This window comes from Rutidosis leptorrhynchoides, chromosome 2 (genome assembly GCF_046630445.1).
Source record: "Rutidosis leptorrhynchoides isolate AG116_Rl617_1_P2 chromosome 2, CSIRO_AGI_Rlap_v1, whole genome shotgun sequence".
Classification (NCBI taxonomy): domain Eukaryota; kingdom Viridiplantae; phylum Streptophyta; class Magnoliopsida; order Asterales; family Asteraceae; genus Rutidosis; species Rutidosis leptorrhynchoides.
In genome coordinates, this window is record NC_092334.1 from 374,735,719 (window position 1) to 374,751,249 (window position 15,531).

The window sequence follows — 15,531 nt, forward strand, 5'->3', positions numbered from 1 at the left end:
GAATTTACATATCAACTTTTTGGCGCCGCTGTCGGGGAGCGGTTTTACATTAGGATTTTAAGCATACTTTTAGTTGTTCAAACCTTTTGTGAGAATTTAATTCTTGCAAAAGTTACTTTTCTGTTATTTTTGTTTGGATTTAGAGTTTTGTTGTGGTGTGATCGCAGGTTAGGTAATCATAACTCTGAAACCGTCTAGAGTTTACCATACACGCAGCAAAGCGAAAGAAGAGCAAGAAATCGCTGAAGGTTTCTCAGCATTACCTCTTTATATTCCGGATTTTCAATATATCAAGGAAGAAGTTAAGATGGGTGAATCAGCTCAAGGTCAAACTATGAAGGCGATGATGAAAGCCACGAGGGCTGGTAGGGCATGCAATTACACAATCAGTAGTTACAATAGATTTCGAGGTCAAGGGGCAGATTCTCAATATGATTACACATCAGTGCCACTTCAGGGGTACATCGAAGGAGGATGTATACGAGCATCTCTGAGCATTAAAAAGCATCTGTAACTTGTTTAAAATCAGAGAAGTTGCAGACACAGTTATTTATTTGAGAGTTTTTCCTTGGTCTTTGAAAGACGATGCCAAAGATTGGTTGGAGTCATTGCCCGAGGGTAAGATTGACAGTTGGACGGTTATGGAAGATAGGTTCTTACAGCGTTTCTTTCCCGCTTTAAAGGCTGCAAAGTTACAGAGTGGCATTAATCACTTTGTTCAAAAGTCAAACAAGACACTCTATGATGCCTGGACACGATTCGGTAAAATGTTACGAAATTGTCCTCAACACGGGTTGAACAATTTCTAAAAGGTCCAGATTTCCTACAAGGGTATTAATGTGCCTACGGGGAAGGAAATTAACATTTCTGTAGGTGGGTCGCTAATGAAAAAGACACCGGATGAAGCCTATAACATCATCTCAGAAACTGCTACACATTCGTATGATTGGCACCAAGAGATGGATTTTTCTCGATCATCTCATGTCGCTAGTACCGAAACTAGTGACGAACTTGCATCGGTTAAGGCACAACTGGCAACCTTCAAAATACAAATGGATTATATGACTAAGGAGATGCATTGATAATGCTAAAAACGAACACATATTTCATAGCATTATCCTTCAAGAAAGACAAGCTTTTAGTTGTAATTGTTCTATTTACAAGTGATATTCGTTTAAATAATAAAAGGTGAAGACAAAAGACAGATTCGACGATTTGAAGACGCAAACGACCAAAATGCTAAAAAGTACAAATTACAATCCAAGTGGTTCAATTTACTGATGAGAAACGTCTAAAAATTACAAGAGTACAAGCTGTGAAACACAAAGTACAAGATATTAAATTATACGAAAAGGCGTTCGAAAATCCGGAACCGGGACATGAACCAACTATCAACGTGCGACTCAACGGAGCTAAAATTACAAATCAACTATGCACATAAATGTAATATAATATATTATTAATTATGTAAATTAGATATATATTATATTTATATATTAAATAAATAAACGTCGGCAAGCTAGGATCCAAATTCTGGGTGAGCTGTAAATGGAAGCTCCGCAGTCGCGGAGCTATGAGGAGGAAACTAGCCACAGTCGCGGAGCACACCAGGACCCAATTTCTCCTATAAATAGCCAACGAATTCGACGAATTATGTACACCATCTTCAAGCTTCCTTTCTGTAAACATATATATATATATATATATATATATATATATATATATATATATATATATATATATATATATTTATAATTATAATTTTAATTTTAATTTAAGTTTAATAATAATAAGGTTATTATAGTGAATGTTTTAAGGTTTTGTAAGTCAAAACTCTGTCCGTGTAACACTACGCGATTAATACTCATTGTAAGTTATGTTCAAACTTTTTAAATTAACGTCTCGTAGCTAAGCTATTATTATGTTTATTTAAGCCGAAGTAATCGTGATGTTGGACTAAATATTAAAGACTGGGTTATTGGGCTTTGGGCCATAATTGGGGTTTGAGCAGAAGACCGATGTAGTGACCCGAACTTTTCCATGTTTATATATATTAATTGAGATTGATGTTTACATGATTAAATGTTTCCAACATGTTAAGCAATCAAACTTGTTAAGACTTGATTAATTGAAATAGGTTTCATATAGACAATTGACCACCCAAGTTGACCGGTGATTCACGAACGTTAAAACTTGTAAAAAAAACTATATGATGACATATATATGGTTATATATATAGTTAACATGATATTATGATAAGTAAACATATCATTAATTATATTAACAATGAACTACATATGTAAAAACAAGACTACTAACTTAATGATTTTGAAACGAGACATATATGTAACGTTTATCGTTGTAACGACATTTAATGTATATATATCATATTAAGAGATATTCGTACATCATAATATCATGATAATATAATAATTTAAAATCTCTTTTGATATTATAAACATTGGGTTAACAACATTTAACAAGATCGTTAACCTAAAGGTTTCAAAACAACACTTACATGTAACGACTAACGATGACTTAACAACTCAGTTAAAATGTATATACATGTAGTGTTTTAATATGTATTTATACACTTTTGAAGGACTTCAATACACTTATCAAAATACTTCTACTTAACAAAAATGCTTACAATTACATTCTCGTTCAGTTTCATCAACAATTCTACTCGTATGCACCCGTATTCGTACTCGTACAATACACAGCTTTTAGATGTATGTACTATTGGTATATACACTCCAATGATCAGCTCTTAGCAGCCCATGTGAGTCACCTAACACATGTGGGAACCATCATTTGGCAACTAGCATGAAATATCTCATAAGATTACAAAAATATGAGTAATCATTCATGACTTATTTACATGAAAACAAAATTACATATCCTTTATATCTAATCCATACACCAACGACCAAAAACACCTACAAACACTTTCATTCTTCAATTTTCTTCATCTAATTGAACTCTCTCAAGTTCTATCTTCAAGTTCTAAGTGTTCTTCATAAATTCCAAAAGTTCTAGTTTCATAAAATCAAGAATACTTTCAAGTTTGCTAGCTCACTTCCAATCTTGTAAGGTGATCATCCAACCTCAAGAAATCTTTGTTTCTTACAGTAGGTTATCATTCTAATACAAGGTAATAATCATATTCAAACTTTGGTTCAATTTCTATAACTATAACAATCTTATTTCAAGTGATGATCTTACTTGAACTTGTTTTCGTGTCATGATTTTGCTTCAAGAACTTTGAGCCATCCAAGGATCCATTGAAGCTAGATCCATTTTTCTCTTTTCCAGTAGGTTCATCCAAGGAACTTAAGGTAGTAATGATGTTCATAACATCATTCGATTCATACATATAAAGCTATCTTATTCGAAGGTTTAAACTTGTAATCACTAGAACATAGTTTAGTTAATTCTAAACTTGTTCGCAAACAAAAGTTAATCCTTCTAACTTGACTTTTAAAATCAACTAAACACATGTTCTATATCTATATGATATGCTAACTTAATGATTTAAAACCTGGAAACACGAAAAACACCGTAAAACCGGATTTACGCCGTCGTAGTAACACCGCGGGCTGTTTTGGGTTAGTTAATTAAAAACTATGATAAACTTTGATTTAAAAGTTGTTATTCTGAGAAAATGATTTTTATTATGAACATGAAACTATATCCAAAAATTATGATTAAACTTAAAGTGGAAGTATGTTTTCTAAAATGGTCATCTAGACGTCGTTCTTTCGACTGAAATGACTACCTTTACAAAAACGACTTGTAACTTATTTTTCCGACTAGAAACCTATACTTTTTTTGTTTAGATTCATAAAATAGAGTTCAATATGAAACCATAGCAATTTGATTCACTCAAAACGGATTTAAAATGAAGAAGTTATGGGTAAAACAAGATTGGATAATTTTTCTCATTTTAGCTACGTGAAAATTGGTAACAAATCTATTCCAACCATAACTTAATCAACTTGTATTATATATTATGTAATCTTGAGATACCATAGACACGTATACAATGTTTCGACCTATCATGTCAACACATCTATATATATTTCGGAACAACCATAGACACTCTATATGTGAATGTTGGAGTTAGCTATACAGGGTTGAGGTTGATTCCAAAATATATATAGTTTGAGTTGTGATCAATACTGAGATACGTATACACTGGGTCGTGGATTGATTCAAGATAATATTTATCGATTTATTTCTGTACATCTAACTGTGGACAACTAGTTGTAGGTTACTAACGAGGACAGCTGACTTAATAAACTTAAAACATCAAAATATATTAAAAGTGTTGTAAATATATTTTGAACATACTTTGATATATATGTATATATTGTTATAGGTTCGTGAATCAACCAGTGGCCAAGTCTTACTTCCCGACGAAGTAAAAATCTGTGAAAGTGAGTTATAGTCCCACTTTTAAAATCTAATATTTTTGGGATGAGAATACATGCAGGTTTTATAAATGATTTACAAAATAGACACAAGTACGTGAAACTACATTCTATGGTTGAATTATCGAAATCGAACATGCCCCTTTTTATTAAGTCTGGTAATCTAAGAATTAGGGAACAGACACCCTAATTGACGCGAATCCTAAAGATAGATCTATTGGGCCTAACAAACCCCATCCAAAGTACCGGATGCTTTAGTACTTCGAAATTTATATCATATCCGAAGGGTGTCCCGGAATGATGGGGATATTCTTATATATGCATCTTGTTATTGTCGGTTACCAGGTGTTCACCATATGAATGATTTTTATCTCTATGTATGGGATGTGTATTGAAATATGAAATCTTGTGGTCTATTGTTACGATTTGATATATATAGGTTAAACCTATAACTCACCAACATTTTTGTTGACGTTTTAAGCATGTTTATTCTCAGGTGATTATTAAGAGCTTCCGCTGTCGCATACTTAAATAAGGACAAGATTTGGAGTCCATGCTTGTATGATATTGTGTAAAAACTGCATTCAAGAAACTTATTTTGTTGTAACATATTTGTATTGTAAACCATTATGTAATGGTCGTGTGTAAACAGGATATTTTAGATTATCATTATTTGATAATCTACGTAAAGCTTTTTAAACCTTTATTGATGAAATAAAGGTTATGGTTTGTTTAAAAATGAATGCAGTCTTTGAAAAACGTCTCATATAGAGGTCAAAACCTCGCAACGAAATCAATTAATATGGAACGTTTTTAATCAATAAGAACGGGACATTTCAGTTGGTATCCGAGCGTTGGTCTTAGAGAACCAGAAAATTTGCATTAGTGTGTCTTATCGAGTTTGTTAGGATGCATTAGTGAGTCTGGACTTCGACCGTGTTTTCTTTAAAAATGATTGCTTAACATTTTTGTTGGAAACTATATATTTTTAACATATGAATATTATGTGATATATTAATCTCTTAACGTGTTTGATATTATGTGATAGATGTCTACCTCTAGAACAAGTCCCATTGACTCACCTAATAATAATGAAGAGTCAAATGTAAATTGGAATGATTTGTGGACTGATTCACAAGTTCCCGAAGAGGAACCGGAAGAAGAGTCGGAACCGGAAGAAGAATCGGAACCGGAAGAAGAATCGGAACCAGATGAAGAAATAGAACCGGTGGGGGAAATAATAAAACGGTTAAGTAAAAGAAAATCCTCAACCAACCGACCAAAGTTAATTATGGTCAATGGTGTTTCCGCCAAGGAAGCAAAATATTGGGAGGATTACCAATTCTCCGATGAATCGGATTCCGACGAGAATTCCGATGATGTTATAGAAATTACCCCAACTGAATTTAAAAAGGCAAAAGAAAATAATAAGAGAAAGGGCATAAAAATAGAGAAATCTAATTCCAACCCCGATGAACTTTATATGTATCGTCAACCCCCGAAGTCCTTAAGTTGTAACAATGACCCGGGAACCTCTAAACCACCAGGTTTTTCTAAACCAATGTGGACAACGACGGCTCGTATTAGGGGAACATCATATATCCCTAGAAACTTAGCAAAACGAACCAAAACCGAAAAAGAAGAAACGAGCGAGTCGGAATAAGATAGTTGTATTCGTGTGGTGTAATATATGAAATATAGTGTTCTTATGCTTTATGATATATGTAAAAATTGCTTGTATTAATAAGTATTTTTTTTTATGAATCTAACTCTTGTCTATTTTACAGTTTAAAAACACAAAATGGATAGACAACCCAATATTTTAAGAGACCTACCCGGAGACATGATTGATGAAATCTTGTCTAGAGTCGGCCAGAATTCTTCGGCACAACTATTTAAGGCGAGATCAGTTTGTAAGACATTCGAAGAACGTTCCAAGAATGTCTTGGTTTATAAGAGACTTTCGTTTGAAAGATGGGGGATATCACATTGGGAAACCCATAAGTTACGATGTGTTTACTTTGACGCATATATTGCGGGGAACCCAAATGCTATTTTACGCAACGGGTTAAGAAATTATTTTGACTCAATATATCCGAATATTGGACTTCGTGATTTAGAAAAAGCGGCTAACATGCAACATAAAGAAGCATGTTATGCTTACGGATTAGTAATGTTCGCTTCTCACCAAAATGAGAACAAGAACATCGGGCTACAACTATTAAACAAAACGTTTCCACAAGTGACGGAGTCGGTAATTGGGGTAAGAAATGAGGTTTTTAGATTATTACGGGACTGTTGGACATTACGTAACCCTCGTCCCTTTGATGACGTTACAACACGCTGTCTTATCAACGGCCATAACGGTTATGTTGCACAAGACCAAGGATGGGAAGTAGTCCTAGTAAAACCAGAATGCATGACTTGTTTCTGGACGTATGAATTACGTGTCTTTATTGCCTTTGCTGAACGACTTGTGTACTAGCTAGAATTGTCTTCACAACTATCTTGTATCAAAGTTATTGTGTGCTATATTTCATGCTTTATGTAAAATAAGCGGTATTGTAAGTTTGTAAAATATTGTATAAAAGTTTGAACGCGAAATATTATTACAATCAGTTTTTCATATAGAATTGTAGTAGTTGAATTGTATATTAGCTACTAAGTATGAACTTAACGGGTAGGTACTACCCGAATTTAAACTTATAAAACGCTAATATGAAGAAAAAGCTTTTATAAATGAGTTCATATTATGCTACGAAATACTATTAACTACTCTTAATATTCTGTATGATTAACTTGTTCCATTTAACTATTTTGAAGGAAATGGCACCGACTACTCGACACACTGTGAATATGAATGAAGAGGAATTCCGTACTTTTCTAGCTTCAAACATAGCCACAGTACAGGCTGCGCTACATACCAACAATAACCTTGGATCTAGCAGTACAGGAAATCGTGTAGGATGCACCTACAAAGAATTCACTGCCTGCAAACCTTTGGAATTTGATGGAACCGAAGGACCGATCGGATTGAAACGGTGGACCGAGAAGGTTGAATCGGTGTTTGCCATAAGTAAGTGTACTGAAGAGGACAAAGTGAAGTACGCTACGCATACCTTCACAGGTTTTGCGTTAACATGGTGGAATACCTATCTAGAGCAAGTGGGACAAGATGATGCGTACGCACTACCGTGGTCAGCATTCAAGCACTTGATGAACGAGAAGTACCGTCCCAGAACCGAGGTCAATAAGCTCAAGACAGAACTTAGAGGGTTACGAACCCAAGGATTTGATATTACCACGTATGAAAGACGATTCACAGAATTGTGCCTATTGTGTCCGGGAGCATTCGAAGATGAGGAAGAGAAGATCGACGCGTTTGTGAAAGGATTACCGGAAAGAATCCAAGAAGATATAAGTTCACACGAGCCCGCCTCCATACAACAGGCATGTAGAATGGCTCACAAACTAGTGAACCAGATTGAAGAAAGAATTAAAGAACAGACTGCTGAAGAGGCCAATGTGAAGCAAGTCAAAAGAAAGTGGGAGGAAAACAGTGATAAGAATCACCAATACAACAACAACAGAAATTACAACAATAATCGCAACAATTATCCCAACAATCGCAACATCAATCGCAACTACAACAAACGGCCCAACAACAACAACAACAACAACAACAACAGCAACTACAACAATCATCCCAACAACAATAATAACCGCAACAACAACAACAATCAGAAGCAGCTATGCCAAAGGTGTGAAAAGAATCACTCGGGGTTCTGCACCAAATTTTGCAACAAGTGTAAAAGAAATGGTCATAGCGCGACGAAGTGTGAGGTCTACGGACCAGGGGTTAATAGAACGAAAGGAACAAATGGTGTCGGAACGAGTAATGGCGGAGCAAGTAGTGTCGGAGCAAGTTATGCCAATGTAGTTTGTTATAAATGTGGAAAACCAGGCCACATTATTAGAAATTGCCCGAACCAGGAGAACACGAATGGACAAGGCCGTGGAAGAGTTTTCAATATTAATGCGGTAGAGGCACAGGAAGACCCGGAGCTTGTTACGGGTACGTTTCTTATTGACAATAAATCTGCTTACGTTTTATTTGATTCGGGTGCGGATAGAAGCTATATGAGTAGAGATTTTTGTGCTAAATTAAGTTGTCCATTGACGCCTTTGGATAGTAAATTTTTACTCGAATTAGCAAATGGTAAATTAATTTCAGCAGATAATATATGTCGGAATCGAGAAATTAAACTGGTTAGCGAAACATTTAAGATTGATTTGATACCAGTAGAGTTAGGGAGTTTTGATGTGATAATCGGTATGGACTGGTTGAAAGGAGTGAAAGCGGAGATCGTTTGTTACAAAAATGCAATTCGCATTATACGAGAAAAAGGAAAACCCTTAATGGTGTACGGAGAAAAGGGCAACACGAAGCTACATCTTATTAGTAATTTGAAGGCACAAAAACTAATAAGAAAAGGTTGCTATGCTGTTCTAGCACACGTCGAGAAAGTACAAACTGAAGAAAAGAGCATCAATGATGTTCCCATTGCAAAAGAATTTCCCGATGTATTTCCGAAAGAATTACCGGGATTACCCCCACATCGATCCGTTGAATTTCAAATAGATCTTGTACCAGGAGCTGCACCAATAGCTCGTGCTCCTTACAGACTCGCACCCAGCGAGATGAAAGAACTGCAAAGCCAATTACAAGAACTTTTAGAGCGTGGTTTCATTCGACCAAGCACATCACCGTGGGGAGCTCCTGTTTTGTTTGTCAAGAAGAAAGATGGTACATTCAGGTTGTGTATCGACTACCGAGAGTTGAACAAACTTACCATCAAGAACCGCTACCCACTACCGAGAATCGACGACTTATTTGATCAACTACAAGGCTCGTCTGTTTATTCAAAGATTGACTTACGTTCCGGGTATCATCAAATGCGGGTGAAAGAAGATGATATTCCAAAGACTGCTTTCAGAACACGTTACGGTCATTACGAGTTTATGGTCATGCCGTTTGGTTTAACTAATGCACCAGCTGTGTTCATGGACCTTATGAACCGAGTGTGTGGACCATACCTTGACAAGTTTGTCATTGTTTTCATTGATGACATACTTATTTACTCAAAGAATGACCAAGAACACGGTGAACATTTGAGAAAGGTGTTAGAAGTATTGAGGAAGGAAGAATTGTACGCTAAGTTTTCAAAGTGTGCATTTTGGTTGGAAGAAGTTCAATTCCTCGGTCACATAGTGAACAAAGAAGGTATTAAGGTGGATCCGGCAAAGATAGAAACTGTTGAAAAGTGGGAAACCCCGAAAACTCCGAAACACATACGCCAGTTTTTAGGACTAGCTGGTTACTACAGAAGGTTCATCCAAGACTTTTCCAGAATAGCAAAACCCTTGACTACATTAACGCATAAAGGGAAGAAATTTGAATGGAATGATGAACAAGAGAAAGCGTTTCAGTTATTGAAGAAAAAGCTAACTACGGCACCTATATTGTCATTGCCTGAAGGGAATGATGATTTTGTGATTTATTGTGACGCATCAAAGCAAGGTCTCGGTTGTGTATTAATGCAACGAACGAAGGTGATTGCTTATGCGTCTAGACAATTGAAGATTCACGAACAAAATTATACGACGCATGATTTGGAATTAGGCGCGGTTGTTTTTGCATTAAAGACTTGGAGGCACTACTTATATGGGGTCAAAAGTATTATATATACCGACCACAAAAGTCTTCAACACATATTTAATCAGAAACAACTGAATATGAGGCAGCGTAGGTGGATTGAATTATTGAATGATTACGATTTTGAGATTCGTTACCACCCGGGGAAGGCAAATGTGGTAGCCGATGCCTTGAGCAGGAAGGATAGAGAACCCATTCGTGTAAAATCTATGAATATAATGATTCATAATAACATTACTACTCAAATAAAGGAGGCGCAACAAGGAGTTTTAAAAGAGGGAAATTTAAAGGATGAAATACCCAAAGGATCGGAGAAGCATCTTAATATTCGGGAAGACGGAACCCGGTATAGGGCTGAAAGGATTTGGGTACCAAAATTTGGAGATATGAGAGAAATGGTACTTAGAGAAGCTCATAAAACCAGATACTCAATACATCCTGGAACGGGGAAGATGTACAAGGATCTCAAGAAACATTTTTGGTGGCCGGGTATGAAAGCCGATGTTGCTAAATACGTAGGAGAATGTTTGACGTGTTCTAAGGTCAAAGCTGAGCATCAGAAACCATCAGGTCTACTTCAACAACCCGAAATCCCGGAATGGAAATGGGAAAACATTACCATGGATTTCATCACTAAATTGCCAAGGACTGCAAGTGGTTTTGATACTATTTGGGTAATAGTTGATCGTCTCACCAAATCAGCACACTTCCTACCAATAAGAGAAGATGACAAGATGGAGAAGTTAGCACGACTGTATTTGAAGGAAGTCGTCTCCAGACATGGAATACCAATCTCTATTATCTCTGATAGGGATGGCAGATTTATTTCAAGATTCTGGCAGACATTACAGCAAGCATTAGGAACTCGTCTAGACATGAGTACTGCCTATCATCCACAAACTGATGGGCAGAGCGAAAGGACGATACAAACGCTTGAAGACATGCTACGAGCATGTGTTATTGATTTCGGAAACAGTTGGGATCGACATCTACCGTTAGTAGAATTTTCCTACAACAACAGCTACCATTCAAGCATTGAGATGGCGCCGTTTGAAGCACTTTATGGTAGAAAGTGCAGGTCTCCGATTTGTTGGAGTGAAGTGGGGGATAGACAGATTACGGGTCCGGAGATTATACAAGAAACTACCGAGAAGATCATCCAAATTCAACAACGGTTGAAAACCGCCCAAAGTCGACAAAAGAGCTACGCTGACATTAAAAGAAAAGATATAGAATTTGAAATTGGAGAGATGGTCATGCTTAAAGTTGCACCTTGGAAAGGCGTTGTTCGATTTGGTAAACGAGGGAAATTAAATCCAAGGTATATTGGACCATTCAAGATTATTGATCGTGTCGGACCAGTAGCTTACCGACTTGAGTTACCTCAACAACTCGCGGCTGTACATAACACTTTCCACGTCTCGAATTTGAAGAAATGTTTTGCTAAAGAAGATCTCACTATTCCGTTAGATGAAATCCAAATCAACGAAAAACTTCAATTCATCGAAGAACCCGTCGAAATAATGGATCGTGAGGTTAAAAGACTTAAGCAAAACAAGATACCAATTGTTAAGGTTCGATGGAATGCTCGCAGAGGACCCGAGTTCACCTGGGAGCGTGAAGATCAGATGAAGAAGAAATACCCGCATCTATTTCCAGAAGATTCGTCAACACCTTCAACAGCTTAAAATTTCGGGACGAAATTTATTTAACGGGTAGGTACTGTAGTGACCCGAACTTTTCCATGTTTATATATATTAATTGAGATTGATGTTTACATGATTAAATGTTTCCAACATGTTAAGCAATCAAACTTGTTAAGACTTGATTAATTGAAATAGGTTTCATATAGACAATTGACCACCCAAGTTGACCGGTGATTCACGAACGTTAAAACTTGTAAAAAAAACTATATGATGACATATATATGGTTATATATATAGTTAACATGATATTATGATAAGTAAACATATCATTAATTATATTAACAATGAACTACATATGTAAAAACAAGACTACTAACTTAATGATTTTGAAACGAGACATATATGTAACGTTTATCGTTGTAACGACATTTAATGTATATATATCATATTAAGAGATATTCGTACATCATAATATCATGATAATATAATAATTTAAAATCTCTTTTGATATTATAAACATTGGGTTAACAACATTTAACAAGATCGTTAACCTAAAGGTTTCAAAACAACACTTACATGTAACGACTAACGATGACTTAACAACTCAGTTAAAATGTATATACATGTAGTGTTTTAATATGTATTTATACACTTTTGAAGGACTTCAATACACTTATCAAAATACTTCTACTTAACAAAAATGCTTACAATTACATTCTCGTTCAGTTTCATCAACAATTCTACTCGTATGCACCCGTATTCGTACTCGTACAATACACAGCTTTTAGATGTATGTACTATTGGTATATACACTCCAATGATCAGCTCTTAGCAGCCCATGTGAGTCACCTAACACATGTGGGAACCATCATTTGGCAACTAGCATGAAATATCTCATAAGATTACAAAAATATGAGTAATCATTCATGACTTATTTACATGAAAACAAAATTACATATCCTTTATATCTAATCCATACACCAACGACCAAAAACACCTACAAACACTTTCATTCTTCAATTTTCTTCATCTAATTGAACTCTCTCAAGTTCTATCTTCAAGTTCTAAGTGTTCTTCATAAATTCCAAAAGTTCTAGTTTCATAAAATCAAGAATACTTTCAAGTTTGCTAGCTCACTTCCAATCTTGTAAGGTGATCATCCAACCTCAAGAAATCTTTGTTTCTTACAGTAGGTTATCATTCTAATACAAGGTAATAATCATATTCAAACTTTGGTTCAATTTCTATAACTATAACAATCTTATTTCAAGTGATGATCTTACTTGAACTTGTTTTCGTGTCATGATTTTGCTTCAAGAACTTTGAGCCATCCAAGGATCCATTGAAGCTAGATCCATTTTTCTCTTTTCCAGTAGGTTCATCCAAGGAACTTAAGGTAGTAATGATGTTCATAACATCATTCGATTCATACATATAAAGCTATCTTATTCGAAGGTTTAAACTTGTAATCACTAGAACATAGTTTAGTTAATTCTAAACTTGTTCGCAAACAAAAGTTAATCCTTCTAACTTGACTTTTAAAATCAACTAAACACATGTTCTATATCTATATGATATGCTAACTTAATGATTTAAAACCTGGAAACACGAAAAACACCGTAAAACCGGATTTACGCCGTCGTAGTAACACCGCGGGCTGTTTTGGGTTAGTTAATTAAAAACTATGATAAACTTTGATTTAAAAGTTGTTATTCTGAGAAAATGATTTTTATTATGAACATGAAACTATATCCAAAAATTATGGTTAAACTTAAAGTGGAAGTATGTTTTCTAAAATGGTCATCTAGACGTCGTTCTTTCGACTGAAATGACTACCTTTACAAAAACGACTTGTAACTTATTTTTCCGACTAGAAACCTATACTTTTTTTGTTTAGATTCATAAAATAGAGTTCAATATGAAACCATAGCAATTTGATTCACTCAAAACGGATTTAAAATGAAGAAGTTATGGGTAAAACAAGATTGGATAATTTTTCTCATTTTAGCTACGTGAAAATTGGTAACAAATCTATTCCAACCATAACTTAATCAACTTGTATTATATATTATGTAATCTTGAGATACCATAGACACGTATACAATGTTTCGACCTATCATGTCGACACATCTATATATATTTCGGAACAACCATAGACACTCTATATGTGAATGTTGGAGTTAGCTATACAGGGTTGAGGTTGATTCCAAAATATATATAGTTTGAGTTGTGATCAATACTGAGATACGTATACACTGGGTCGTGGATTGATTCAAGATAATATTTATCGATTTATTTCTGTACATCTAACTGTGGACAACTAGTTGTAGGTTACTAACGAGGACAGCTGACTTAATAAACTTAAAACATCAAAATATATTAAAAGTGTTGTAAATATATTTTGAACATACTTTGATATATATGTATATATTGTTATAGGTTCGTGAATCAACCAGTGGCCAAGTCTTACTTCCCGACGAAGTAAAAATCTGTGAAAGTGAGTTATAGTCCCACTTTTAAAATCTAATATTTTTGGGATGAGAATACATGCAGGTTTTATAAATGATTTACAAAATAGACACAAGTACGTGAAACTACATTCTATGGTTGAATTATCGAAATCGAACATGCCCCTTTTTATTAAGTCTGGTAATCTAAGAATTAGGGAACAGACACCCTAATTGACGCGAATCCTAAAGATAGATCTATTGGGCCTAACAAACCCCATCCAAAGTACCGGATGCTTTAGTACTTCGAAATTTATATCATATCCGAAGGGTGTCCCGGAATGATGGGGATATTCTTATATATGCATCTTGTTATTGTCGGTTACCAGGTGTTCACCATATGAATGATTTTTATCTCTATGTATGGGATGTGTATTGAAATATGAAATCTTGTGGTCTATTGTTACGATTTGATATATATAGGTTAAACCTATAACTCACCAACATTTTTGTTGACGTTTTAAGCATGTTTATTCTCAGGTGATTATTAAGAGCTTCCGCTGTCGCATACTTAAATAAGGACAAGATTTGGAGTCCATGCTTGTATGATATTGTGTAAAAACTGCATTCAAGAAACTTATTTTGTTGTAACATATTTGTATTGTAAACCATTATGTAATGGTCGTGTGTAAACAGGATATTTTAGATTATCATTATTTGATAATCTACGTAAAGCTTTTTAAACCTTTATTGATGAAATAAAGGTTATGGTTTGTTTAAAAATGAATGCAGTCTTTGAAAAACGTCTCATATAGAGGTCAAAACCTCGCAACGAAATCAATTAATATGGAACGTTTTTAATCAATAAGAACGGGACATTTCAACCGACACTTGTGAAAATTGGACTATGGGCTATTAATGGGCTTTATATTAATTAAATGATATCTCGTTGATTTAATATAGAGATTTATAATTTGACCTGTTTATATATAACCACATACGCTTGACTGGGTACGGTGGGCGGGATATTTATAAATACTAATAATTATTCATTTGACCGGACACGGGAATGGATTAATAGTCAATGGACTCATTAAAACAGGGGCGGATTACATTCAAGGGTAATTGGTGTAATTGTTAACAACGTATTAAAACCTTGGATTACACGCAGTCGATAACCTGGTGTAATCATTAACAATGTATTAAAACCTTATTACAGTTTAAGTCCCCAATTAGTTGGAATATTTGACTTCGGGTATAAGGGTAATTTGACGAGGACACTCGCACTT